We start from the raw sequence: 27,963 nt of genomic DNA, 5'->3' as shown, positions 1-27,963 counted from the left end.
TTGCCTTTTTGCTGAATGTAGTTATGGCTTGGTTGTGGACTGGAGGGATTTGTCAGATTTGTGTACGCATAGGTTGAGAGCTATATTTGTGTCTTTTTTATGGTCAGATATGTGATTATCATTTATAGATATTGTGGAATATATGAAGTGGTTTCTCATACAGTCACACAAAGAGAATGTCTGTGTAAAGTTTGCCAGTGTTTAAATCATCAGTTTTGTTAATATAGCAAATTAAAGTCTTTAACAGTTTCACTAACTTTTACACCACTTAAAGCTTGTAACGAACTCCTTCTGATCAAATTCTATATAAAAATAGTTGGCTATAGTTGTGGGAATAGTAGATTGCAACATTTCTTTTGAATTATTTTAGCATGTTGCTGGTCATGCAGTTGCAGTAGCAGTATGAGGTAAGTTGTCTGTTGTATAAGGGACCATTGCAGTATATCTGTCAGGAGACATTAGAAAATATCTTGAAACTCTCACATAGTAGAGAATTGATTTCTTATGATTTGTAGGAAGAGTAATTAATGTCTGATCCTTTGTTCTAAATTACAACACTGTTATTGTCGGAGATGAAATTTCAGTTATTCCCATCCTCCTTTTTACATTTACAAGTTTCATAATGATTACAAAATCGTTGTGAATTATCAAACATCTTGCTGTTAACGATTATATATGTAGTTATTATAAGAAATAGTACTATGGAATTCTGCCTGCATTCTCCTATGCTTTCTTATATTAGTTCCACTGAAGAGTAATTATACTTACTTCAACTTACAAATATAGTATGTGTCTTTATTGGTGTTTCTAACACTTTCATGCTACTTTGGTATGGACTCACTTAGCAAATATGAAATATATTTAACTCTTTCATTTTATATAAATAGTTATTTATCTTATCATCATCAATTATTCATTAGTTATGATAGGGGAAAAATCAGTTTTTAGTTCCGTATGGCAGAACATACCTTCCTATAGGCCTTGATGCGTGGCATCAGTTAGTCTTCTACAGAGTCCATAATGCACACTGTATCCAGAGTTACTTTCAAATGACATTACGGGACAAGCTTCATCTCAGTGTCACACATATATTTACTATCTCAGTCTTACAGTGTACATGATATTTTTATGTTGTTAAGGGCTGTAGTTTCAGTTTACATTTCCTAATTATGTATTAATGCTCTATAATATTATTGTGACAATGTAAATATGATAATACAGTAATTTAAATCATTGTCCCATTGTATAACAAACGATCCTGCTCACACAAATTGTAATGATGTGCCCCATGATGTGGCAATTGTGTACTAATTATTGCAACTTTGCTATGATGTGTATCGTTTTATGGAACTTTTGTATTAGTAATCTACACTTCTGTGACTCTTAGATACAAATTTATGTGTTACAGGTCTGAAGACAGCTTGAAGATTAGTTAAAACTAGAAATCAATAAAATTATATTTGGCATCTTAATCATTGAGGGTTTTCTTGAATTCAGAATCATATGTAACAAAGAGGGAAAATACTTCTTCCAGGCTATGCAAGGAAGTTCTTTCCCAGTTGATGACCCTTTTTGTATACTTGCAATTATTTATTTGTATCCAATCCTCTCATTACCTACTTCAGTATTGCTGTGTATCACAAATGTTCCAAATTTAATCTTTTAGAATACGTGTGAGGAATTACACTTTATTCAAACTATTTATCAGAAGACTTAAAAGTGTCTATAATTTAAGAATGGAATACAGACCGTCTAACTATCCATGTTGATGTCATATTCTGTTGTCAAAACTTAAAAAGTTTTGATACTGAATTTACAAAAGTTACAAAGTATGTCTTTTTAGATGAAATTTTGCATTTGTTGTACCATTCTTTGTTGTTTTCATGGTACTCATCAGCTTATCTCCTTCCATCCTAGAAACAGAAAAAAGCATATTGAACTAATTATACTCTAAGCTGAGCAGTGTAACTTAAAGTGAGACACCATTAGATTATCAACAAATATTAAAGCTTTGCGTATTAGTCACAGTCTTAAGTTTTCAACTGAGGAGTATTTATTGAACACATTCCACAATGTTACACTATAGCAACATAATAAATACAGCTATTTCAGAGGGAAACATAATTTTCTTTTTGTGTTATCTGTTTACATTCAGTGACTGCTTTTGGTATATTCAGACAACTGCTATTTCAAAATGTTCAGTATCAATATACCATGGAATATGTTAGGTTACAGGTGAACTAACTTTCAGCACTCTATTTCAATGTGCTTAATTTTCATTTTCATTTGTGCTTTGATTAGAAGATAAGGATTTCATAACATCTGTGTTTCTCCTAGCTTTTTTCTGCTGTAAGTTGTTGGTTTTACATCAGGTATATAGACATAAAATTCACCATATAATGGAATGCATGAAGACATTTTTCTAAATGCATTTGAAAACTGCTTCCCCAAGAAAATAGTTAAATATACTCGTAAGAAACCTTGTAACAAACCATGGCTTACTTAGGGTATACAAATATCTTGTAACCAGAAAAGGGAAATGTATCTGACAGCAAGAAAGAGTAGTGACCCAGAAACTATCAAACATTATAAAAACTACTGTGTCATATTAAGAAAAGTTATTAAAAAATACAGAAGTATGTGTATCATGTCTGAAATCAGCAACTCTGATAATAAAATTAGAACAATTTGGAATATTATTAAAAGAGAAACAGGTCAACCAAGAGCACAGGAAGACAGTATTACCATCAAATTGAATGAAAACTTTACAAACAAAAAGTCAGAAGTTGAAAATATTTTTAATAATCATTTTCTAAATGTTGTGGATATAATAGGATTCATTAGAAGATGCTAGGCTGTTAATGGAAGAGGCCATACCTATGCAATTTGATACAATTGAAATCTCACCCGCTTCTCCCTCTGAAATAAGGAAAATAATAAACTTGCTTAAAAGCAAAAACTCACATGGAATTGATGGCATTTCCAGCAAAATACTAAAAGCTTGTTCTCAACAGATAAGTAAGATTCTCAGCCACCTGTGTAATAGCTCTCTGGAACAGGGCATTTTCCCTGATAGACTGAAATATGCTATTGTTATACCTTTGCATAAAAAGGGGGATAGATCTGATGTCAACAATTACCGTCCAATCTCCCTTCTAACAGCTTTATCCAAAATTTTTGAGAAAGTAATGTATTCAAGAGTAGCTTCACATATCTGTAACAATGAAGTACTAACAAAATGTCAGTTTGGTTTCCAGAAAGGTTTTTCAACAGAAAATGCCATATATGCTTTCACCAATCAAATTTTGAATGATCTGAATAACCGAACACCACCCATTGGGATTTTTTGTGATCTCTCAAAGGCTTTTGATTGTGTAAATCATGAAATTCTGCTAGACAAGCTCAAGTATTGTGGCATGAGTGAGACAGTGCACAAATGGTTTAATTCATACCTAACTGGAACAGTGCAGAAAGTTGAAATAAATAGTTCTCATAATATGCAAAGATCAGCACATTCCTCAAACTGGGGAACTATCAAGAATGGGGTTCCACAAGGGTCAGTCTTGGGTCCTTTGGTGTTCTTAATATATATTAATGACTTGCCATTCTATATTCAAGAAAAGGCAAAGTTAGTTCTCTTTGCTGATAATACAAGTATAGTAATCACACCTGACGAACAAGAATTAACTGATGAAATTGTCAATACTGTTTTTCAGAAAATTACTAAGTGGTTCCTTGAAAACGGACTCTCACTGAATTTTGATAAGACACAGTACATACAGTTCTGTACAGTGAACGGTATGACGCCATTAAAAAATATAGACCTTAATCAGAAGCATATAGCTAAGGTAGAATATTCCAAATTTTTAGGTGTGTCCATTGATGAGAGATTAAATTGGAAGAAACACATTTATGATCTGCTGAAACGTCTGAGTTCAGCTACTTATGCAATAAGGGTCATTGCAAATTTTGGTGATAAACATCTTAGTAAATTAGCTTACTACGCCTATTTTCACTCGTTGCTTTCATATGGCATCATATTTTGGGGTAATTCATCACTGAGGAATAAAGTATTTATTGCACAAAAGCGTGTAATCAGAATAATAGCTGGAGTCCACCCAAGATCATCCTGCAGACATTTTTTAAGGATCTAGGGATATTCACAGTAGCTTCTCAGTATATATACTCTCTTATGAAATTTGTTATTAACTACCAAACCCAATTCAAAAGTAATAGCAGTGTGCATAACTACAATACTAGGAGAAAGGATGATCTTCACTATTCAAGATTAAATCTAACTTTGGCACAGAAAGGGGTGAATTATACTGGCACTAAAGTCTTTGGTCACTTACCAAATAGTATCAAGAGTCTGACAGATAACCAACAAGTATTTAAGAAGAAATTAAAAGAATTTCTGAATGACAACTCATTCTACTCCATAGAGGAATTTTTAGATATAAATTAAAAAAACAAAAAAAACAAAAAATATTTAAAAAATTAAAAATAAAAAAATAAAAATAAAAAACACAAAAAATGAAAAAGTTGTTATATTAACTTAAGTATGTTGTTAAATTAACTTAATTATGTCATGTATTGGAAAATTTGACTCGTTCCACATCATTACGAAATATCGTATTCATGATCCATGGACCTAGTATTAATCTAATCTAATCTAATCTAATCTAATAAAGAGACATGCTTGACACTTGCCCATAGTGGAACCCGTCATTTGTCCGAGAAATTTGCTCATACTGGATAACACTTCAAACAAAGCTTTCTCTATTTGGTGACACTAAGGACAATATAATTGCTGGGGAGTAATCAGGAGTGATTTACTTTGAAGTTTATTTAGATAATAAACGTCAGTAGGTGAAGGCAAACTGCATTTTGTCTTTAATTTGTGTGGGTTCTGAAACAATATTATGAAATTATTCTTAATCATATAAGAACAGCTTTTTATTTACGAACATTTCCGGAAATAGCTTCATGCCATAATAATTTATATATGAGTACCTACAACAAGATGTTCATTAGTAAACTTCGTCCATGTCTGTCACCACTGTTAATGCTAGTGTATATGGTTCCTTCTGGTATTGACATGTTCCTCATGTCTGGTAAACTCTGAAAATTTACCTAAACATCTCGCTTCTCACTCCCACATAAGCAAACGTACCAAGTTATAGCAGTGGACCTTATGAGAAAAAGTATTACATTGTTTCGTATTTGAAGAGTGGTCAGTATGTTGCAGGACATCAGAAATGATGTTTTGCTGCTAGGGACTGTTTTCTGATCATCGGTAAGTCCTCACTCCAGTTGCAAATTTTACATAAATGTATTTTAATTAATAGCTGTTGGTGGTATGTGTAGTGCTGAAGGTATTTGAAAAGAACATAATCACAGAATGTAAATAGGTTATGATTTGTGAAGGTTTTGCATTATTAGTATTTATTGAGAGTGGTCTAATCGCTTCTTTAAGCTATAAGAATTTGGAACAGCAAAGTTACAATTGTAGTCTGGGCACTCAGTTTTCTGCACTCTTAGCAGATAAGTTATTTCATGTACAATGACCGAAAACGTCTTCGATAGGTGAGCAAAACACTCTCTGGACAAAATTTGACCTTTGAAAATTAAGTTGACTGTAAACAGGCATAGAGGCAAATACATGACATCAACCTGCTTCACCTTTCTCTTAAATACACCTCTATCCTAAACTACACCCTTTCCCTTTCCTTGCTGCTCCCTCCTTATTAAGTTACTCACCTTCCCGTCCCCTCCCCTATTCTTAGCAATACCTCTTTTCCATAAATAGGCCAGTCAGAATGCTTCCCAGTATTAGCTCAGTATTTTACTGCACAATCATTTTTCTCAAATCATTCTTTGGGCCCCATAGATTTTCTTGGAAACAGGCAAATTGGGGAGCTTCTAATCCAGCAGTCTTAAACATATTGAGCTCTTCCAATAAAGCTTAGTATTTTTCTGCCATGAAACCAAAACCGCCAATCACGTGTGTCAACTTCTCCTACCTCTCCCCTCTCATTGTCCTATTATCACACACACCCCTTGCCCTCCAGTCGCCTTTCCAAGCCATGCTCCTTCCATGGAAATGGAGCAATAAGAGAGCAGTCGACTCATCAACATCATTTAAAACACAGTCTCAACAGTCATCATCGCCTTTGCTGAAGAGTGCTTTAACTCTTTCACTCTATGCACTGCACCTTGTGATTCTGTTTACTGCCTATGGATTTTTTATCTCAATCCTACGAATTCCGTAATAACCACCTCCATATCTCACCCTTAATTAGATCCGGTTTGTTTTAACTGACTCGTGGAATTATATGAATGCCATTAGCAAGCTAACATGAATTGTCAAATCACATACACACATCACATTTAGTGTCATAACTTTTTGAGGTTAATGCATGTTATATTAAGTCATTTGTTTCTGTGTAACACATTTCAATATCTTTCATCTCAAATTTCTTCAACATGTACTCAGAATGAAATGTACATGAAGCATCTTAGAGATATCTAAAATAGTAATTCTTACAGCATGGATTTGTCAAAAACAGTGCTAGCTAGTATGGTTCAATAACCACTAACTTTTTCTTAATTGCGCAATATAGTTGAAATTATCTCTTGCAATTAGAGCAGCTTCCCAAGATGTTACCATCTTCCCATTACTCATTCATCGTATATTACACATTGCCACGCAAAAATCTCTTATTCATTTGTCCAAAAAACCTTTTCAGAATCGTTTTTGCATCCATACATTTCTCAGCATTTCATCGATATACAGTTTCATCCAGGGTCTGCGATTGACTGATAATCCCATGAATTTGCAGAACTAGCACTCCTGAAAGAAAGGATATTGCGGAGACATGGCTTAGCCACAACCTGGGGTTGTTTCTAGAATGAAATTTACACTTTACAGCGGAGTGTGCGCTGATATGAAACTTCCTGGCAGATTAAAACTGTGTGCCGGACCGAGATTCGAACTCGGGACCTTTCCCTTTCGCGGGCAAGTGCTCTTCCGCAATATGCTTTCTTTCAGGAGTGCTAGTTCTGCAACGTTCGCAGGAGAGCTTCTGTAATGTTTGGAAGGTAGGAGACGAGGTACTGGCGGAATTAAAGCGTGTGTCGTGCTTGGGTAGCTCAGTCGGTAGAGCACTTGCCCGCGAAAGGCAAAGTTCCCGAGTTCGAGTCTCGGTCTGGCACACAGTTTTAATCTGCCAGGAAGTTTCATTGTACAGCCAGTTTCACTTTAAATTGATAATGCCACAAACTACGCTGACATACCACAATATAGTGATGAGAAAAATAATGCCACTATTTCATAGATTCAAAAAGTTTATTATTTTCCAAGAATGCTAAATTTACACGTTCTCGACTGGTATCATTCTCTACTAATGTGTTCTCACGATTATGATCTTTTGAATCACACTGTGGAACTATGTTAAACTGTGAATGAAGTCTTCACGGGTTGTCAGCCGAGTAGCGTCGTCGACTTGTAGCAACGTTTCGATGGAATGCGTCTCCATCATCTTCAGGTTAAGTCCATCGAAAAGTTGCTAAGAGACTTCGACGCTACTCGGCTGACAACCTGTGAAGACTTCGTATATGAAATTCGCCCAGAAAGCCTGCACTCACATATGTTAAACTGTTTTGTGTCATATTCTTTTTTCCTTTCTACAGTCATCCACTCTGGCTCAGAGTACTGAATACCACACACATTAAGAGAAACACTGTTGTTACTTTTCTCTAATATTTCCTAATTCTTCATATTTCTGGGAAATTAAATATTTTCATAGTTTAAATCAACTGAATAACATCGATAATTAGAGATGTAGCTCACATTGTCATTTTCTGAACACATATCAGCTATATCTGAGCATTTTGTGCTACAAATGTTGCCCTTTGATATAATATTTATCACAGCATCCTTTTTGGCACATCTTTTTAGTAATTTGTGTGCTTTCCGGGAAAAACCCTTGTTTACATTCATATTAACGTAAAGTTTCAAAATTTCTATTCATGCCCTGTGGAAGTAGCGAATTTGGAAGTTTCCTATCTGGTTGGCATTTAACGAATTCGCTAATGTCATTCGATAGCGAAAGAGAGGAATTCTTGCTGCCCATATGCATTTTCATAACCTCACCTGACTTGGGAGACAAGAATTTACAGACAAGCGAGACAATATAACTGGCTGATGCAACTCCTACACTCTGTTGGCGAAATCTCGGAGACATGCTTTGGATCCTTAACCACAAAACGATTGGCTATTATGCTATTGCATATCCTACTTTTAAAAGAAAAATCCGTAATAATTCATTCAGGAGTATCGCCAGAGTCTTAAATGCACTTTGATGATGTTCCACCTATTATTTATAACTGTATACCCCTAAACTCTCTGTAGTAGCTCTTCTACTTCACTAATAGCTTGAAAACGGAGATGTCACAGAATTCTAGATATTTGTGGCTATGTCTGAAGCTGCAATACGAAGAAGATTCCGGTAAAGTATGTGCACTACTCTAGCACAAAGATGGCACACATAAATATTACTGATAACTGTGTCACCAACAGCATCAATAGCTTACTACGATTCCCTGCTTACCCAGCAAGGAGTCAGACAGGTCTAAACTGGTTGACATCTGCACATGCACATTGCATGTCATATTTCACACTGTCGACTCAGTTGCGCATGCAGGAAAAGTTCTCTCATTATCTGTGAGCCAATGTTTCGGACATTCGAAATCCGAAGATTTAGGTGTTTCGGTAGCTTTTGGATATTTTTTGTGTACTTTCTGATATTTTTCAGTACCTTTTGATAATTTTCGATGCTTTCCAAAATGTTCTATAACGATAACAAGTGACCTTATACAAATATCAACTGTATTTATAGCAATAACTACTGCTATTAGAAAAATATCAGTGAGAGCTGTCTCAGAAAAGCTTCGTGGAGTTTGAATATGAACGTACGGAAGTTTTCTTAGATGCTTGTGACGTAACATTAATATTAGCGTCATTCCCTGAGGGCTACCTTGGTTTAGGGCGCTATATTAGACTGAGCTACTATGGCCTTCACAGATGTGAGTGCTATCAGAAGCTGAGCTAGCAAGGCCACCACATTTAAGACGATTCAACTGAGGCGCGAAGATATGCTCAGGAACGTTTCATTGAATCATCTCAGACATCATCCAGACATAGCAAGTTACGCCTTTCACTGTGTAGGGAGATGAAGGGATAACATACACTTTGGCGTAACATGTATTTCTAACACCCTAGCATATACTCTCAAGTCTTCAACTATAGGAGGTGTTAATATATTTCACAGAAAGAATAGGCGTTACAGCTCACATGCTTACATGCATTAAATTTCAAGACGTGTCTAGGTGAATATTTTTATTGGTTACATCCCATGAACTGTCTCCAGTACAAGATACCTTAGTCAACTAAGCTCCTCAGGATATAATAACATCAACATTTGGTAGCGTTTTGAGTGTCTTCGTCATCAGTTTTTATTCTGTTTACTGAAGAAATTTATGCTGCAGTTTCTGAAACTTCAATTCAGTTTTCTTAGTGAGCAGGACCAATGGAAGCTGACAAATAAATAGCACCATATAAGCATACATCAGCTATATCTAATTCTTAATGTCCATCTGTCTACTTGGGGAAAGCTCCTGAGTTCCTCCACCCTAAGCAACATGGGGAAAGAGAAAGGTTATGCACGTTCACAGTTTTCTTGCCATTAGCATTACGGTCACATTGTTAAATTAAAGTTCTCGCAGTAGGGTTGTTTTCTGTAACAGCAATATATCTCACTAGAGGTAGTGGATGTAAGGATTTAATATCACCACCAGTAACTTGTGAGTCAAGTGTAGGCTCTAGTACATCTCTTATGTCGAAGGTAAATACCTTATTTCGTGATTTTTTTCTTTTCTCTTGCAGTAACAGATCTAAAGAAGAAGATTCAGATGTTTGATTTTCCAACAGAGCATTGAACACTGGTATGAATATTTGTAAATAATGTATATAATATTACACGTGATAAGTGGCATAAAGTAGTATCTGTTGTTGAAATGAATAAACTACGTTCATTGTATCGTGTTACATTAAAATTAAATATTGGATTGATTATTAACATACTTCTATGTTTGAATGAAAGCATTACTGACATTATTTGCGTACTTGTTATGAACCCATCAGATTTTAGTACAGCATAATACACATTATGTGTTTGTGAAGGAAGAACAGAAACCTACATTAATCAGAAGTTTGTGCTATCTTCAAATGCTGGTTGGTGAAGTAAAACATTAGTGAAGAATTTCTGAATATGTTCAAGTGAATAGTATTCCATATTTGTACCTACTGTTTCTGGATTATTATTTACAGTAAGAGATGCTCCCCTGCCCCCCCTCCCCCAACTCAATTGCATAATCATAAAAATTCAGAACATTTTACTTCGAATACAGAAAAACAGTAGTATATAGTAAGTTAACAAAACGCTCCCGACATTGAACCACGGACCTTGCCATCGACAGGGTGGCTGTACCACAGGTGCAACCACAAGAGGAGGGTTCTGATAAAAGGCCCACAATCCTCTGGATCCTGAAGACGGGCAGCTGCCGTTTCAGTAATTTCAGAACAACAGACTGGATGTTTGACTGATCAGGCCTTGCAACATCAACCAAAACGGCCTTACTGAGCTTGTACTGTGAACGATTGAAAGCACAGGGAAAGTTTAGCCGTAACTTTTCCCGAGGGCATGTAGCTCTACTGTATGGTTAAATGATGATGGCAGCTTCTTGAGTGAAATATTCTGGAGGTAAAATAGTCCCCTTTTGGCTCTCCAGGCAGGGACTACTCAGGAGAATGTCGTCACCAGGAGGAATAAAGCCGGCATTCAACGGATCAGAGGGAGGAAGGTTAGACCCCTTAATTGGGCACGTAGGTTACAAAATTTAAAAAGGGAAATCGATTGGTTGAAGTTAGATATATTCTAATATGGGTAATGCTGTAGGTTTAGTAATGAATAAGGACATAGGAATGCGAGTGACATGCTATGAACACTTAGTAAACACATTATTGTAGCCAAGAGAGACACGAAGCCCGCACCCAACACAGTATCAGAAATTCATATCCAATTAGCTCGGCAGATGATGAAGAGACTGGAGATCTCTATGATGAGATAAAGGAAATTGTTCAAATAGTTCAGGGAGAGGAAAATTTAATAGTGACAGGGGTCTAGAAATCGATGGTAGGAAGAGGAAGAAAAGGAGAAATAGTAAGTGAACGTGGACTTTGGATAAGCAATGAAAGAGGAAACCGCCTGGTAGTATTTTGCACTGCGCATAATTTAATCGTGGCTAACATATCATTTAAGAATCATAGAAGAAGGCTGTATACTCGGATGAGACCTGTAGATACCAGAAGGTTTCGGATTGATTATATAATGGTAAGACAGAGATTCCGGAACCAGACTCTTACAGGGAGAGACGTGGACTCTGACAACAATTTATTGATTGTGAACCATAGATTAAAACTGAAGAAATTGGAAAACGGTAGGAAATTAACGAGATGGGGCTCTGAGAATCAAAGGCACCGGAAGGAGACGATATTCCGTCAGAATAACTGATAGCGTTCGGAGAGACAGCCATTAAAAAACCATCACATCTGGTGTGCAAGATAAATGAAACATGAGAAATGCCCTCAGTCGTCAAGAAGAATGCCGTAACAGCAGTTCAAAGGATAGCAGCTGCTGACAGGTATGAAAATTACCGAGCTATCAATTTAACAAGTCACAGTTGCAAAATACTTTACGAAACAACGGAAAAACTGGTAGAAGCCGACCTCCGGGAAGATCAGTTTGAATTCCGGAGAAATGTGGGTACACGAGAGGCAATACTGACTACGACTTATCTTAGAAGGTAGGTTAAGGAAATGCAAACCCACGTTTACAGCATTTGCAGACTAAGAGAAAGCTTTTGACAGTTTTGAGTGGAATCTCTCTTCAGAATTCTGAAGGTAGCAGGCGTAAAATACAGGGTGCAAAAGGCTATTTACTACTTGTACAGAAACCAGATAGCAGTTAAAAGAGTTGAGGGGCGTGGAAGGAAAGAAATGGTTGAGAAGGGACTGAGACAGGGTTGTAGCCTCTCCCCATGTTATTCAACCTGTACATTAAACAAAAAATAAAGGAAACGAAAGAAAAATTTGGAGTAGGAATTAATATTCAGGGAAACGAAATAAAAACTTTGTGGTTTGCCGATGACATTGTAATTCTTTCAGAGACAGCAAAGGACTTTTAAGAGCAGTTGAACGAAGTGGATATTGTCTTGTAAGGAGGATATAAGATGAACATCAACCAAAGAAGAACAAGAATAATAGAATGTAGTTGAATAAAATCAGGCGATGCTAAGGGAGCTAGATTAGGAAACGCGGCACTTTAAGCAGTAGAAGAGTTTTGATGTTTGGGCAGCAAAATAATTGATGACGGTCGAAGTAGAGAGGATATAAAATGATGACTGGCAATGGCAAGAAAACCATTTCTGAAGTAGAAAAATTTATTACTATCGAATACGTATTTCTCCTTCAGAAAGTATTTGTCTGGAGTGTAGGGATGTATGGAAGTGAAACATGGACGATAAACAGTTTAGACAAGAAGAGAATGGAAGTTTTCGAAATGTGATGCTGCGGAAGAATGTTGAGAATTAGTATCTAATGAAGAGATGATGAACAGAATAGAGGAGAAAGGAATTCGTGCCACAACTTGACGGAACGAAGAGATTGGTAAATAGGACACATTCTGTGACATCAAGGGATCCCCAATTTAGTATTGGAGAAAATGTAGGTGATAAAAATCGCAGAGGGAGACCAAGGGATGAGTACAGTAAGCAAATTCAGAAATATGTTGGTCGCAGTAGTTATCTGGAGATCAGGCTAACACAGGATAGAGTAGCACGGAGAGCTGCAACAAACCAAGCTTTGGGGTGAAGACCACAACATTAACAACAACGAAACGCTTAACACCTTGCTCACAAATACTTTCAAAGGCAGCAAAATTAAAAGATATCATAGCTACCTGTGAAAATGGTTGTAACTTCAAATTTTTCCCATAATACTTTAAAATAGGAAGTGAAACCAACTGGAGCATTATGCTGGTATCGGTGCGAGATGCCTACAAGCTCAACACATATATCTTTAGACACATACTGGCTTCTGAAATATCCGCAAGAAACTACTGTTGCTGCAACAAAAAGATGGCAGGAACAAAATCTGTACTGAAATAAGCTTTTAAACCTGTTTCTCCACTAATGTAAACATTGATTCATAACAAAAGTGTGGATGATTGGAGATATACTGCCAGCTGTCGATGGAGATGCTTAAATGAGTCACATCGTAAGATACACAGGAACGAGAAGATTATACAATATATTGTTTAAAATTATACCTAATATGAAAAGCGACACAGCTCGAGAACTTCAGATTTATTCTAAAATGTTCAGGGATACCAAAACTAACAGAGAAATGGTGGGAAGTTCCTATGGTACCAAACTGCTGAAGTCATCGGTCCCTAGGGTTGCACACTACTTTATCAAACTTAAACTAACTTACGCTAAGGACAACACACACACCCATGCCCGAGGGAGGACTCGAACCTCCGACGGATAGAGCTATGTGAACCGTGGCAAGTTGCCCTAGGCCGTTTGACTACCCCACGCGACCTAATAGAGAGAACTATCTTCCTGGCAAATCAGAAAATTTCATCGGAGGCTTCAAGAATACCAACATCATTAAGCCTGCAATAGGTTAGGTTATGTTAGTGGTGTTTAACGTCCCGTCGACAACGAGGTCATTAGAGACGGAGCGCAAGCTCGGGTTAGGGAAGGATGGGGAAGGAAATCAGCCGTGCCCTTTCAAAGGAACCATCCCGGCATTGGCCTGAAACGATTTAGGGAAATCACGGAAAACCTAAATCAGGATGGCCGGAGACGGGATTGAACCGTCGTCCTCCCGAATGCGATTCCAGTGTGCTAACCACTGCGCCACCTCGCTCGGTCCTGCAATAGGAAAAGTGTTTCATCGTCAATGAGAGATGATGAAATTCATATCTGTACGAGAACGAACAAGGAAGGAGAGAATACCAACAAAGACAGCCTCCATAGAATTATCAGCACAAGTCGGCTATGCCCACTGTAATAAGCCAAATGAATTTGTACGCGGATTATTGTGCCTTTTAGCATCGAAAATGAAGGGCAACGATGTACCAGACAGTGAAATAAAAACTATTGACGGGAAGCCAGAGATTAATGATTGAAGTTCAAGTTGCTGAGAACAATAATTTTCTTCGTCTTTTCTTTTGCCCGACAGTTCGCGTCGAGACAACTGGGCTAATAAGTCCTCTTATATGTGTTGTGGTAGCTGTACGATCTGCCACAGATACCATTCCAATACGACGATCCTGGTGGGATTCTGTGCTATGTGGATGTCCAGAACCTCGTCTACAGGTGTGAGAATGTTTCCGTGACAACCGAACCCAGCATCATTGACAAATTTCGCAGCATGTCCAACTTGTGTGGCAATTCTCCGAAAGGATCATCTCACCACTAGAAAGGCCACCGTTTGACGACCGTCCAAACTATCCCAGTTGGCTGTAGGAAGGACAGTGCGCGCCATGGCGTGGTTTCCTGCTTTCTCCACACGCTCGCACCACACTGAACCTTCTGGCTGTGAGCATTCCTATTAATGTTTAGACACAGATGACGCTCTTTTAGCTATACCACAACGCTGTGTGTTGGCGGATGACGTTGAAAGCATTATCAGTACATCCACTATCCCCTAGATGGCATATGCCGTCATCGCATCAAAATCGACAGTGGCTCTCTAAGCGTACTAATTTACTTTCCAGTAGTGTATATTATGAGCGACATACCTCAGTGTTTGCTTTGGATCCATGCCTATCATGCCGGTTAGACTCTGCATGGAAGACAGACAACCAAAGTGTCAGACAGGTACAACCAGCAAGGAGGACAATTAAGCAAATGTCATCACCACCGGACGAGAATGATGTCATGCCTCATCGACAGTACTTGCCACAGGAAAATCTGTTTGTTCTCTTTCCAAAAGGCATTGTGGGTTAGGAAGGAGTTAAATAATATAACTTTACAGGAAAACAGTGAGCTGTGATCTGGGGATCTAATTATGTGTAACACATTTCATTTAGAAGCTGTCTAATTGGACTAGGTTCAAGAAAAGAAGGTGGTGGAAGATGGAGCTGAGAAATGTGATTGGACAGTAGAGTACTGGGCCATTATTGAAAGAGCTAAATGTGTGTGCTTAGACGCTCTCTTATCGGCTCAGTTCCAAAGGGTGCTTGGCTTGAGAAGCAGTTGGCAAACGTCACTGGACTGCAAAGTTCTGAACTGTTTTTGAAAGGGTACAGCTCCTAGGCATAGAAGCTCTTTGTTTTGGCTTCATCCAAGAAAGTGGTGTGGTTTAATGAAAAGTTGACAAATTAGATTGGGCAGCAAAATACTGAGTAGTCACTGGCAGAGCTAAATATGTGATTGGGCTTAGATACTCTCTGAGTAGCTTATTTTCGAGAAAGGTGGGGGGAGTAGAGGGGAGAGAATGGGACATGACTTAGGAGTTACGGGGAAGGCGGGAAAGGGTAGGAGATAGGAATGCGGACTGCGAGGGAAATGTTGGAGGGGATGACAGTTCAACATTATATTTTATTCAAGGAGTACTTTGATCTCTTGTTCTCTACCCTTGAAAGATTTACTAGAGATTGTCACTGGCGTAACTGCCCAGTGGAAAAATTTTCTCTTTCGATAAATTTCCAGTAGAAATTCGACTCCTCTAACATGTATCACAATTTATTTGTCTTCTGTCTTCCTGTGTCGTGGAATTTAAAACTGATGCCGTCTAATGGTATAAATCCCGACTCTACGATTGATTGGCCGTCTGAATGGTGACGAGGCGGGTTTCGGTTTTATTACTTTCGAAGCATTTTAGTGAGAGTCTCAGTGTAGTTCTTTTCGCTTATGTGGTAAAAATTAAACAGTGTTAGGTTGAACTATACACTTCAGGGTGTCCTTTTCTTAATATTGCGCATTACACCATTATGACACGAGATTTCCACTAATTTGTTTTTTAACACGTGCATTGCTTTCATATTTACTTACATATTTTTGTTCGTATATGCAAAGAAAGCCCCCCCCCCCCCATGAACCATGGACCTTGCCGTTGGTGGGGAGGCTTGCGTGCCTCAGCGATACAGATAACCGTACCGTAGGTACAACCACAACGGAGGGGTATCTGTTGAGAGGCCAGACAAACGTGTGGTTCCTGAAGAGGGGCAGCAGCCTTTTCAGGAGCCTTTTCAGTAGTTGCAAGGGCAACAGTCTGGATGATTGACTGATCTGGCCTTGTAACAATAACCAAACCGGCCTTGCTGTGCTGGTACTGCGAACGGCTGAAAGCAAGGGGAAACTACGGCCGTAATTTTTCCCCAGGGCATGCAGCTTTACTGTATGATTAAATGATGATGGCGTCCTCTTGGGTAAAATACTCCGGAGGTAAAATAGTCCCCCATTTGGATCTCCGGGCGGGGACTACTCAAGAGGATGTCGTTATCAGGAGAAAGAAAACTGGCGTTCTACGAATCGGAGCGTGGAATGTCAGATCCCTTAATCTGGCAGGTAGGTTAGAAAATTTAAAAAGGGAAATGGATAGGTTAAAGTTAGATATAGTGGGAATTAGTGAAGTTCGGTGGCAGGAAGAACAAGACTTCTGGTCAGGTGACTACAGGGTTATAAACACAAAGTCAAATAGGGGTAATTCAGGAGTAGGTTTAATAGTGAATAAGAAAATAGGAATGCAGGTAAGCTACCACAAACAGCATAGTGAACGCATTATTGTGGCCAAGATAGATACGAAGCCCACACCTACTACAGTAGTACAAGTTTATATGCCAACTAGCTCTGCTGAAATTGAAGAAATGTATGAGGAAATAAAAGAAATTATTCAGATAGTGAAGGGAGACGAAAATTTAATAGTCACGGGTGACTGGAATTCGAGTGTAGGAAAAGGGAGAGAAGGAAACGTAGTAGGTGAATATGGATTGGGGCTAAGGAATGAAAGAGGAAGCCGCCTGGTAGAATTTTGCACAGAGCACAACTTAATCATAGCTAACACTTGGTTTAAGAATCATGATAGAAGGTTGTATACATGGAAGAGCCCTGGAGATACTAAAAGGTATCAGATAGATTATATAATGGTAAGACAGAGATTTAGGAACCAAGTTTTAAATTGTAAGACATTTCCAGGGGCAGATGTGGACTCTGACCACAATTTATTGGTTATGACCTGTAGATTAAAACTGAAGAAACTGCAAAAAGGTGGGAATTTAAGGAGATGGGACCTGGATAAACTGAAAGAACCAGAGGTTGTAGAGAGTTTCAGGGAGAGCATAAGGGAACAATTGACAGGAATGGGGGAAAGAAATACAGTAGAAGAAGAATGGGTAGCTTTGAGGGATGAAGTAGTGAAGGCAGCAGAGGATCAAGTAGGTAAAAAGAAGAGGGTTAGTAGAAATCCTTGGGTAACAGAAGAAATATTGAATTTAATTGATGAAAGGAGAAAATATAAAAATGCACTAAATGAAGCAGGCAAAAAGGAATACAAACGTCTCAAAAATGAGATCGACAGGAAGTGCAAAATAGCTAAGCAGGGATGGCTAGAGGACAAATGTAAGGATGTAGAGGCTTATCTCACTAGGCGTACGATAGATACTGCCTACAGGAAAATTAAAGAGACCTTTGGAGATAAGAGAACCACTTGTATGAACATCAAGAGCTCAGATGGAAACCCAGTTCTAAGCAAAGATGGGAAAGCAGAAAGGTGGAAGGAGTACATAGAGGGTCTATACAAGGGCGATGCACTTGAGGACAATGTTATGGAAATGGAAGAGGATGTAGATGAAGATGAAATGGGAGATACGATACTGCGTGAAGAGTTTGACAGAGCACTGAAAGACCTGAGTCGAAACAAGGTCCCCGGAGTAGACAACATTCCATTGGAACTACTGACGGCCTTGGGAGAGCCAGTCCTGACAAAACTCTACCATCTGGTGAGCAAGATGTATGAAACAGGCGAAATACCCTCAGACTTCAAGAAGAATATAATAATTCCAATCCCAAAGAAAGCAGGTGTGGATAGATGTGAAAATTACCGAACAATCAGTTTAATAAGCCACAGCTGCAAAGTACTAACACGAATTCTTTACAGACGAATGGAAAAACTAGTAGAAGCCGACCTCGGGGAAGATCAGTTTGGATTCCGTAGAAATACTGGAACACGTGAGGCAATACTGACCTTACGACTTATCTTAGAAGAAACATTAAGGAAAGGCAAACCTACGTTTCTAGCATTTGTAGACTTAGAGAAAGCTTTTGCCAATGTTGACTGGAATACTCTCTTTCAATTTCTTAAGGTGGCAGGGGTAAAATACAGGGAGCGAAAGGCTATTTACAATTTGTACAGAAACCAGATGGCAGTTATAAGAGTTGAGGGACATGAAAGGGAAGCAGTGGTTGGGAAGGGAGTAAGACAGGGTTGTAGCCTCTTCCCGATGTTATTCAATCTCTATATTGAGCAAGCAGTAAAGGAAACAAAAGAAAAATTTGGAGTAGGTATTAAAATCCATGGAGAAGAAATGAAAACTTTGAGGTTCGCCGATGACATTGTAATTCTGTCAGACACAGCAAAGGACTTGGAAGAGCAGTTGAACGGAATGGATGGTGTCTTGAAAGGAGGATATAAGATGAACATCAACAAAAGCAAAACGAGGATAATGGTATGAAGTCGAATTAAGTCGGGTGATGCTGAGGGTATTAGATTAGGAAATGAGACACTTAAAGTAGTAAAGGAGTTTTGCTATTTGGGGAGCAAAATAACTGATGATGGACGAAGTAGAGAGGATATAAAATGTAGACTGGCAATGGCAAGGAAAGCGTTTCTGAAGAAGAGAAATTTGTTAACATCGAGTATAGATTTAAGTGTCAGGAAGTCATCTCTGAAAGTATTTGTATGGAGTGTAGCCATGTATGGAAGTGAAACATGGACGATAAATAGTTTGGACAAGAAGAGAATAGAAGCTTTCGAAATGTGGTGCTACAGAAGAATGCTGAAGATTAGATGGGTAGATCACATAACTAATGAGGAAGTATTGAATAGGATTGGGGAGAAGAGAATTTTGAGGCACAACTTGACCAGAAGAAGGGATCGGTTGGTAGGACATGTTCTGAGGCATCAAGGGATCACCAATTTAGTATTGGAGGGCAGCGTGGAGGGTAAAAATCGTAGAGGGAGACCAAGAGATGAATACACTAAGCAGATTCAGAAGAATGTAGGTTGCAGTAGGTACTGGGAGATGAAGAAGCTTGCACAGGATAGAGTAGCATGGAGAGCTGCATCAAACCAGTCTCAGGACTGAAGACCACAACAACAACAACATGCAAAGAAAGACCACATGGCAAAACTGTGGGCTCTCTCTCATTTTCTCATCCTCTCTTTCCCTCTTCATTTCTCTGTATCTCTTTTTCGATCGCTAGCTCTCTTCATCTCCCTAACAATTTATTTATCGATAGCTTAAACTTGGAAATTATAATTTAGAAATGAAGCAGTAGGCAGATAAATACGATATCTGTGGTATGACTGTGCGCGAAGATTCTCACAGAGCAATGAGACACTTAAGTCGAAGCAAGGCCCCAAGAATACACGACATTTCCTCAAAATTATTCAGCTTCTGGGGGAATAACCACGGCAAAATTAACCCACTTTGAGTGTGTGGTACATGAGACTGGAAAATTGCCATCAGGCTTCTAAAGGAGTTTAATAATTCCTATTCCAAAGAAGGCAATACTGACTCCACTTATTGTAGAAGATAGGTTGACGACAGAGAAACCTGCGTTAATAGAATTTCTAGATATAGAGAAAGTTTTTGATAATGTTGACCAAATTACGTTCTTCGAAATTCTGAAGGTGACAGTGATAAAATACAGACAGTTAAATCTTATCTAAGGCATTTACAGGAACTAGACAGCCGTTATAAGAGTCGAATGCATCAGATGGAAGCAGTAATTAAGAATGGAGCTAATAGGATTGTAACCTACATCCAACGTTATTCAAACTGAATACTGAGCCAGCAGTAAACTGAATCAAGCAAGAAGCAGAGAAAGGAGTGAGAACGAATCACAGCCCATCCTCGATGTCATTAAATCCGTTATTTCAGCAATCTGTAAAGGCACCTATGGAGATTTTTGAAACGGGACTTAAAGATGAAGGAGCAGCGGTTACAACTCTGAATTTGATTGACGACACTGTAATCCATTTAGTGGAAGCAAAGGACATTGAAGATTTGGTAAATAACATGGACATTGCCTTGATAATATGGTATAAGACGAACATAAAAAAAAATTAGAGGCAATGGGCTACAGTCGAGTTAAAACAGGCGATTCTGAGAGAACAGTATTAGGAAATGGCAGCAGAATATCTAATAATCGAAAAAGTAGAGAATGTATAAAGAGTATACTGGAAATAACTAGAAAAGCATATCCGAAAAAGGAAAATTTGTCAACTTCGGATATAAATGTGGTATGAAGTCTTTTGCTGAAGATATTTTTCTGTATTGTATGTGGGATTGAGACATAAAAGACAAATATTTACGATAAAATGTGAGCATAAGCTTTTGAAATGTGGAACTACAAAAGAACACTGAAGATTTGATGGGTAGATCAAGAAACTAATAGGGAAGTACTGAATCAAACTGGAGTGAAAAATTTGATGGTACACTATGACTGAGCTACTGGATCGGTTGGTTGTATGAGGTGGTAGTAATTAAAGTGCAGCTACTCTAAAGTTCCAGTGTGGGATGTAATTATCGAATGGCATCGAAACTTTTTAGATATTCTAATGCGTAAATTGGTTCCGCATTAACTCATTAGCGTAACTACCAAGTTTAGCAACCATACATGAATTGCAGCACACATTGGACCTCCGTGAGTAGCTGCACTTTAATTATATTATTACATATGCTGAAGCTAGAAGGACACTTCAGTTTTGCAGTGCTCAGAACTGAAGCGTTTAAACAATGTTGAGAGAGACCAACAACTGAATACAATAAGCAGCTCGGCTGTCGTAGTAATGCAGCGATGAAGATATGTGCACAGAATGGACTAAAGTGGAGAGCTGAATGAAATCAGTCTTCGGCCAGAAGACCACAAAACAGATGCTTAACAGTTTAAAAAAGAAGAAATTCGGTAAAAGTAACTATCGACGATAGTAGGACCTTACCTTCATTAACTCGATTTTCTTCACGCATTTTCCGTTCACATCGGTATACCCGTCGGGACATCTATTGGGTGTGTCGACGCTATGTGCAGGATAAGCATGCTGGGTTATGGTATATTCCATGCTCTCCCCACCAGAAGATGGATCCATAAAAAGAGCAGTAGCATAGAGCAGAGCCAGCCACATCCTCATACCGCGGTCCGCGGAACTGTAATGACGCAGCAGCTTGTTGTCTGACAGCCCATGAGCTCAAGGACAACAGCTTTTCCGAGAAGCGTGAGCTACAAGCGGCCCTCCGTTTTTATAAGTACTTGTTTGATAAACATCTCCATGACATGAGCTCATAGCTGTGGCTACATTCCACTGTCACACGCTTACCCTGCCACCTTGTGGTTACGTAACACAGTAAATTATCATCTTAACGGCTAGTACGTTCTCCTGAAGAGAATGACACAACAAAATCTCATTGGCTGGACAGAGATTCTATGAGATCGCAAAGTTTTGGCGTGGCTGCTCCTTAGGATGTGTTTGGAATATTCCTACAGACACACAAAATTATCTTCCTATGATTTCATATTAAATTTACTTTTCCCTAAACAGATGAAATGTAATTACGAAGGTTGTTGTTTAAATACTTCTATTGCTCTTGAACGTGCTATTTGTGTATGTGAGAAAAAAATATCACATATGACTGATTGATGAAGATAAGCCCGTAAAAAAAAAAAAAAAAAAAACACGAGGTACCCATACTATGTTCCATTTGAGTTAATACAGAAAGGTACTCGGGGTTTCCAATGTTAACCCTCACTGTGTACGAACGAAGAAGTTGTGCTACAAAGAAAAGTTATTCATTATGTGATCAGATATATGTACACCCCCCCATGAACCATGGACCTTGCCGTTGGTGGGGAGGCTTGCGTGCCTCAGCGATACAGATGGCCGTACCGTAGGTGCAACCACAATGGAGGGGTATCTGTTGAGAGGCCAGACAAACATGTGGTTCCTGAAGAGGGGCAGCAGCCTTTTCAGTAGTTGCAGGGGCAACAGTCTGGATGATTGACTGATCTGGCCTTGTAACATTAACCAAAACGGCCTTGCTGTGCTAGTACTGCGAACGGCTGAAAGCAAGGGGAAACTACAGCCATAATTTTTACCGATTACATGCAGATCTACTGTATGATTAAATGATGATGGCGTCCTCTTGGGTAAAATATTCCGGAGGTAAAATAGTCCCCCATTTGGATCTCCGGGCGGGGACTACTCAGGAGGACGTCGTTATCAGGAGAAAGAAAACTGGCGTTCTACGGATCGGAGCGTGGAATGTCAGATCCCTTAATCGGGCAGGTAGGTTAGAAAATTTAAAAAGGGAAATGGATAGGTTAAAGTTATATATAGTGGGAATTAGTGAAATCGGTGGCAGGAGGAACAAGACTTTGGTCAGGTGATTACAGGGTTATAAATACAAAATCAAATAGGGGTAATGCAGGAGTAGGTTTAATAATGAATAAAAAAATAGGAGTGCGGGTTAGCTACTACAAACAACATAGTGAACGCATTATTGTGGCCAAGATAGACACAAAGCCCATGCCTACTGCAGTAGTACAAGTTTATATGCCAACTACCTCTGCAGATGATGAAGAAATAGATGAAATGTATGACGAGATAAAAGAAATTATTCAGGTAGTGAAGGGAGACGAAAATTTAATAGTCATGGGTGACTGGAATTCGTCAGTAGGAAAAGGGAGAGAAGGAAACATAGTAGGTGAATATGGATTGGGGGGAAGGAATGAAAGAGGAAGCCGCCTTGTAGAATTTTGCACAGAGCATAACTTAATCATAGCCAACACTTGGTTCAAGAATCATAAAAGAAGGTTGTATACCTGGAAGAATCCTGGAGATACTAAAAGGTATCAGATAGATTATATAATGGTAAGACAGAGATTTAGGAACCAGGTTTTAAATTGTAAGACATTTCCTGGGGCAGATGTGGATTCTGACCGCAATCTATTGGTTATGAACTGCAGATTGAAACTGAAGAAACTGCAAAAAGGTGGGAATTTAAGGAGATGGGACCTGGATAAACTGAAAGAACCAGAGGTTGTAGAGAGTTTCAGGGAGAGCATAAGGGAACAATTGACAGGAGTGGGGGAAAGAAATACTGTAGAAGAAGAATGGGTAGCTCTGAGGGATGAAGTAGTGAAGGCAGCAGAGGATCAAGTAGGTAAAAAGACGAGGGATAATAGAAATCCTTGGGTAACAGAAGAAATATTGACTTTAATTGATGAAAGGAGGAAATATAAAAATGCACTAAATGAAGCAGGCAAAAAGGAATACAAACGTCTCAAAAATGATATCGACAGGAAGTGCAAAATGGCTAAGCAGGGATGGCTAGAGGACAAATGTAAGGATGTAGAGGCTTGTCTCACTAGGGGTAAGATAGATACTGCCTACAGGAAAATTAAAGAGACCTTTGGAGAGAAGAGAACCACTTGTATGAATATCAAGAGCTCAGATGGCAACCCAGTTCTAAGCAATGAAGGGAAGGCAGAAAGGTGGAAGGAGTATATAGAGGGTTTATACAAGGGCGATGTACTTGAGGACAATATTATGGAAATGGAAGAGGATGTAGATGAAGACGAAATGGGAGATAAGATACTGCGTGAAGAGTTTGACAGAGCACTGAAAGACCTGAGTCGAAACAAGGCCCCGGGAGTAGACAACATTCCATTTGAACTACTGATGGCCTCGGGAGAGCCAGTCATGACAAGACTCTACCATCTGGTGAGCACGATGTATGAGACAGGTGAAATACCCTCAGACTTCAAGAAGAATATAATAATTCCAATCCCAAAGAAAGCAGGTGTTGACAGATGTGAAAATTACCGAACTATCAGTTTAATAAGTCACAGCTGCAAAATACTAACGCGAATTCTTTACAGACGAATGGAAAAACTGGTAGAAGCCGACCTCGGGGAAGATCAGTTTGGATTCCGTAGAAATGTTGGAACACGTGAGGCAATACTGACCTTACGACTTATCTTAGAAGAAAGATTAAGAAAAGGCAAACCTACGTTTCTAGCATTTGTAGACTTAGAGAAAGCTTTTGACAATGTTAACTGGAATACTCTCTTTCAAATTCTGAAGGTGGCAGGGGTAAAATACAGGGAGCGAAAGGCTATTTACAATTTGTACAGAAACCAGATGGCAGTTATAAGAGTCGAGGGGTATGAAATGGAAGCAGTGGTTGGGAAGGGAGTAAGACAGGGTTGTAGCCTCTCTCCGATGTTATTCAATCTGTATATTGAGCAAGCAGTAAAGGAAACAAAAGAAAAATTTGGAGTAGGTATTAAAATCCATGGAGAAGAAATGAAAACTTTGAGGTTCGCCGATGACATTGTAATTCTGTCAGACACAGCAAAGGACTTGGAAGAGCAGTTGAACGGAATGGATGGTGTCTTGAAAGGAGGATATAAGATGAACATCAACAAAAGCAAAACCAGGATAATGGAATGAAGTCGAATTAAGTCGGGTGATGCTGAGGGTATTAGATTAGGAAATGAGACACTTAAAGTAGTAAAGGAGTTTTGCTATTTGGGGAGCAAAATAACTGATGATGGACGAAGTAGAGAGGATATAAAATGTAGACTGGTAATGGCAAGGAAAGCGTTTCTCAAGAAGAGGAATTTGTTAACATCGAGTATAGATTTAAGTGTCAGGAAGTCATTTCTGAAAGTATTTGTATGGAGTGTAGCCATGTATGGAAGTGAAACATGGACGGTAAATAGTTTGGACAAGAAGAGAATAGAAGCTTTCGAAATGTGGTGCTACAGAAGAATGCTGAAGATAAGGTGGGTAGATCACGTAACTAATGAGGAGGTATTGAATAGGATTGGGGAGAAGAGAAGTTTGTGGCACAACTTGACTAGAAGAAGGGATCGGTTGGTAGGACATGTTTTGAGGCATCAAGGGATCACAAATTTAGCATTGGAGGGCAGTGTGGAGGGTAAAAATCGTAGAGGGAGACCAAGAGATGAATACACTAAGCAGATTCAGAAGGATGTAGGTTGCAGTAGATACTGGGAGATGAAGAAGCTTGCACAGGATAGAGTAGCATGGAGAGCTGCATCAAACCAGTCTCAGGACTGAAGACCACAACAACAACAACAACAACATATATGTACAAAGTGGAAGTTAAAAAACAAATACCAAGGATGTAGCTGTAACTGTTACTCTCAACTGGCCTCTGTCCTTTTCTTCGGTATAATGAATTTCGGTTTAATCTGATGCTTTCTTTACAAAGTAACAAGGAATTGTTATAGAGAAAAGAAAACAGATAGAAACGATGGCGATTGGTGTTTTCTCTGTTGATGATTACGCACCCAGGCAAACAAACATAGCCAAATTTTCGTTGTGAAATTGTCCCATACCGTGGGATAGGTTGAAAAGTGAAATAGATAGTCTATTTTCTCGATGGAGACTGCAGGAACACAGCGATGCTATAAGTGCGCCCCACATGCGCGGTACGTTTTAATGTTAACCCTTAACTGCTCTAGTGGGGTTCTGGAGAACCCCAGTCGATAGAATACAGTGCATAGTACGTGAACGGAACAACAGATGGCACCTGTGTTCTTAGTAAACCTCAGTGCAGTGCTGCCTTTTAATGCGGAGTGTTGAATGCGGTGTTTCCAGTTTTATTGTGTGAGATAAAGAAAAAGAGGTCTCAGAGTACCCCACCAGAGTATTAACGTAAGTTGTTTTTGGCTATCTCAATTAGTGTTTTACGCGAATGAAATCTTAGAGCACTTCGAAAACAGCACACTTTCCATGATAACGTTAATTGTTAAGGTTATGTGAGTATGAATGCATTATTTCTCAGAGTGGCATCATCGAAGTCATTAACAGATGACGGGTTGGAAAGAATAGTGAGTGATCCTGCGGTTTTGCAATCTGATGCGGTAACCACAGCAGATGAGGATGAATGTATACTAAGTGATCATGATTCCACCTAGAAGCTACATCAGAAAGTGTTGTGAAGAATCAGATGAACAGGCGTGTATTAGACCTTCCGCTGATAAATATTTTATTGGAAAAAAGCAGTGCTACTAGTGGTCAAAAGAAGCTCCTCCTACAACTCGTACCCGTACTCACAATATAGTTAGTCATCTTGCAGGTGGTAAACGTGAAGCAAAAACGATTGATTCAACTGACATATTATCTGCTTGGGAACTGTTCATTAGTGAAGATTTATTGCAACTAATACTCACCAATCCAAATATCAAGATACATGACATGTCAAACAAATACAGAGCTCCTAAGCCAGCGTGCATAAAGCCGCTAGATATAACAGAACTGAGAGCATTTCTGGGTCTGCTTTATTTATCTGGAGTAATGAAATCCAATCACGAAAATGTTCGATTTTTGCTAATGATGGAACTGGTCGTGATGTGTTTGAGCCACTATGAGCGTTCAGAGATTTTTATTTATTTTGTCTTGTTTGCGATTCGATTGTGCTGCTACAAGAGACGCTAGGAAGGCTGATGACAGACTTGCAGCTATTAGAGATGTGTGGGAACTCTTTATAGACAAATGTCAAAAGTATTATACTCCGGGAGTGTACGTGACAATCGATGAAATATTATTACCCTTTCGTGGTAGGTGCAAATTTCGCATGTATATGCCTAAGAAGCCAGCCAAATACGGACTCAAAGTTATGTGCCTTTGTGACTCATGAACATTCTATTTATGCAATGCATTTGTTTACACAGGAAAAGGGACAAATAAAACATTATCAATCCCAGCACAGGATGTTTTGAAATTAATAACACCAATTGAGGGAAGCAATAGACATGTGACAGTAAACAATTGGTTCGTGTCACTTGAACTCTGTGATCAACTTGAAGCCAAAAAGTTGACTGTCTTAGGCACTCTAAAGCAAAGTAAACCGCAGATCCCAGAAGAATTCAAACCATACAGAAAGCTACCCGTAGAATCTGCATTATTTGGGCATAACGAAGGAAAGACAATTTGTTCTTATGTTCCTCGGAAAGGTCGAGCTGTTGTGTTGCTTTCATCTATGCATCACGATCAGAAAATCAGTACTCAACAGAAAAAACATGAAATGATCATTGGTTACAATGCCACAAAAGGAAGAATGGACGCACTGGACGAAATGTGCACCAACTACTCGTTATCAAGGCGAACACGCAGATGGCCAATGTCTGTATTTTATGCCATTCTAAACATAGTAGGAGTCAATGTTGCTGTCTTGCTTCAGTGCTCCAAATAACCTGATCAAATTCATGATTTAAAGAGAAGATAATTGCTATATAGGTTTGGAATGGATTTAGTAAAGCCCCATATACAACGTCTAGATGTCCGACCCCTTTCTCGTGAAATGGGAGACGTTGTTGTTAAACTTGGTGGTACTCCTCTTACCTCAGCATCTGCAGAACCAGAACCTATGAGGAAAGCAAGATGTTACATGTGCGCAAGAAATGTGGCAAGAAAACCAAAATAGTGTGTGAAAAATGCTCAAAACATGTTTGTCCCAACCAAAGATTTTCAGTGCGCCAAAATTGTTTGTAATCATATCTCAAATATGTAAAAATGTT

At 38.8% G+C, this 27,963-nt stretch overlaps 1 long non-coding RNA gene across 1 annotated transcript in view; it reads right to left on the bottom strand.

Annotated features, from left to right (window-relative positions):
• Positions 1–1,074: 1,074 nt before the first annotated feature.
• The window catches only part of LOC126175511 (uncharacterized), a 50,269-nt gene continuing 23,380 nt past the window's right edge, over positions 1,075–27,963 (bottom strand). The window contains exon 2 of the long non-coding RNA XR_007535581.1: positions 1,075–1,913. This is a non-coding gene — a long non-coding RNA (uncharacterized LOC126175511). The remainder of the gene's footprint in view (positions 1,914–27,963) is intronic.

Source organism: Schistocerca cancellata, chromosome 3, assembly GCF_023864275.1.
Source record: "Schistocerca cancellata isolate TAMUIC-IGC-003103 chromosome 3, iqSchCanc2.1, whole genome shotgun sequence".
Taxonomy (NCBI): Eukaryota; Metazoa; Arthropoda; class Insecta; order Orthoptera; family Acrididae; genus Schistocerca; species Schistocerca cancellata.
The sequence above is the reverse complement of the archived record's forward strand: the minus strand, read 5'-3'. Positions and strand labels throughout refer to the sequence as shown.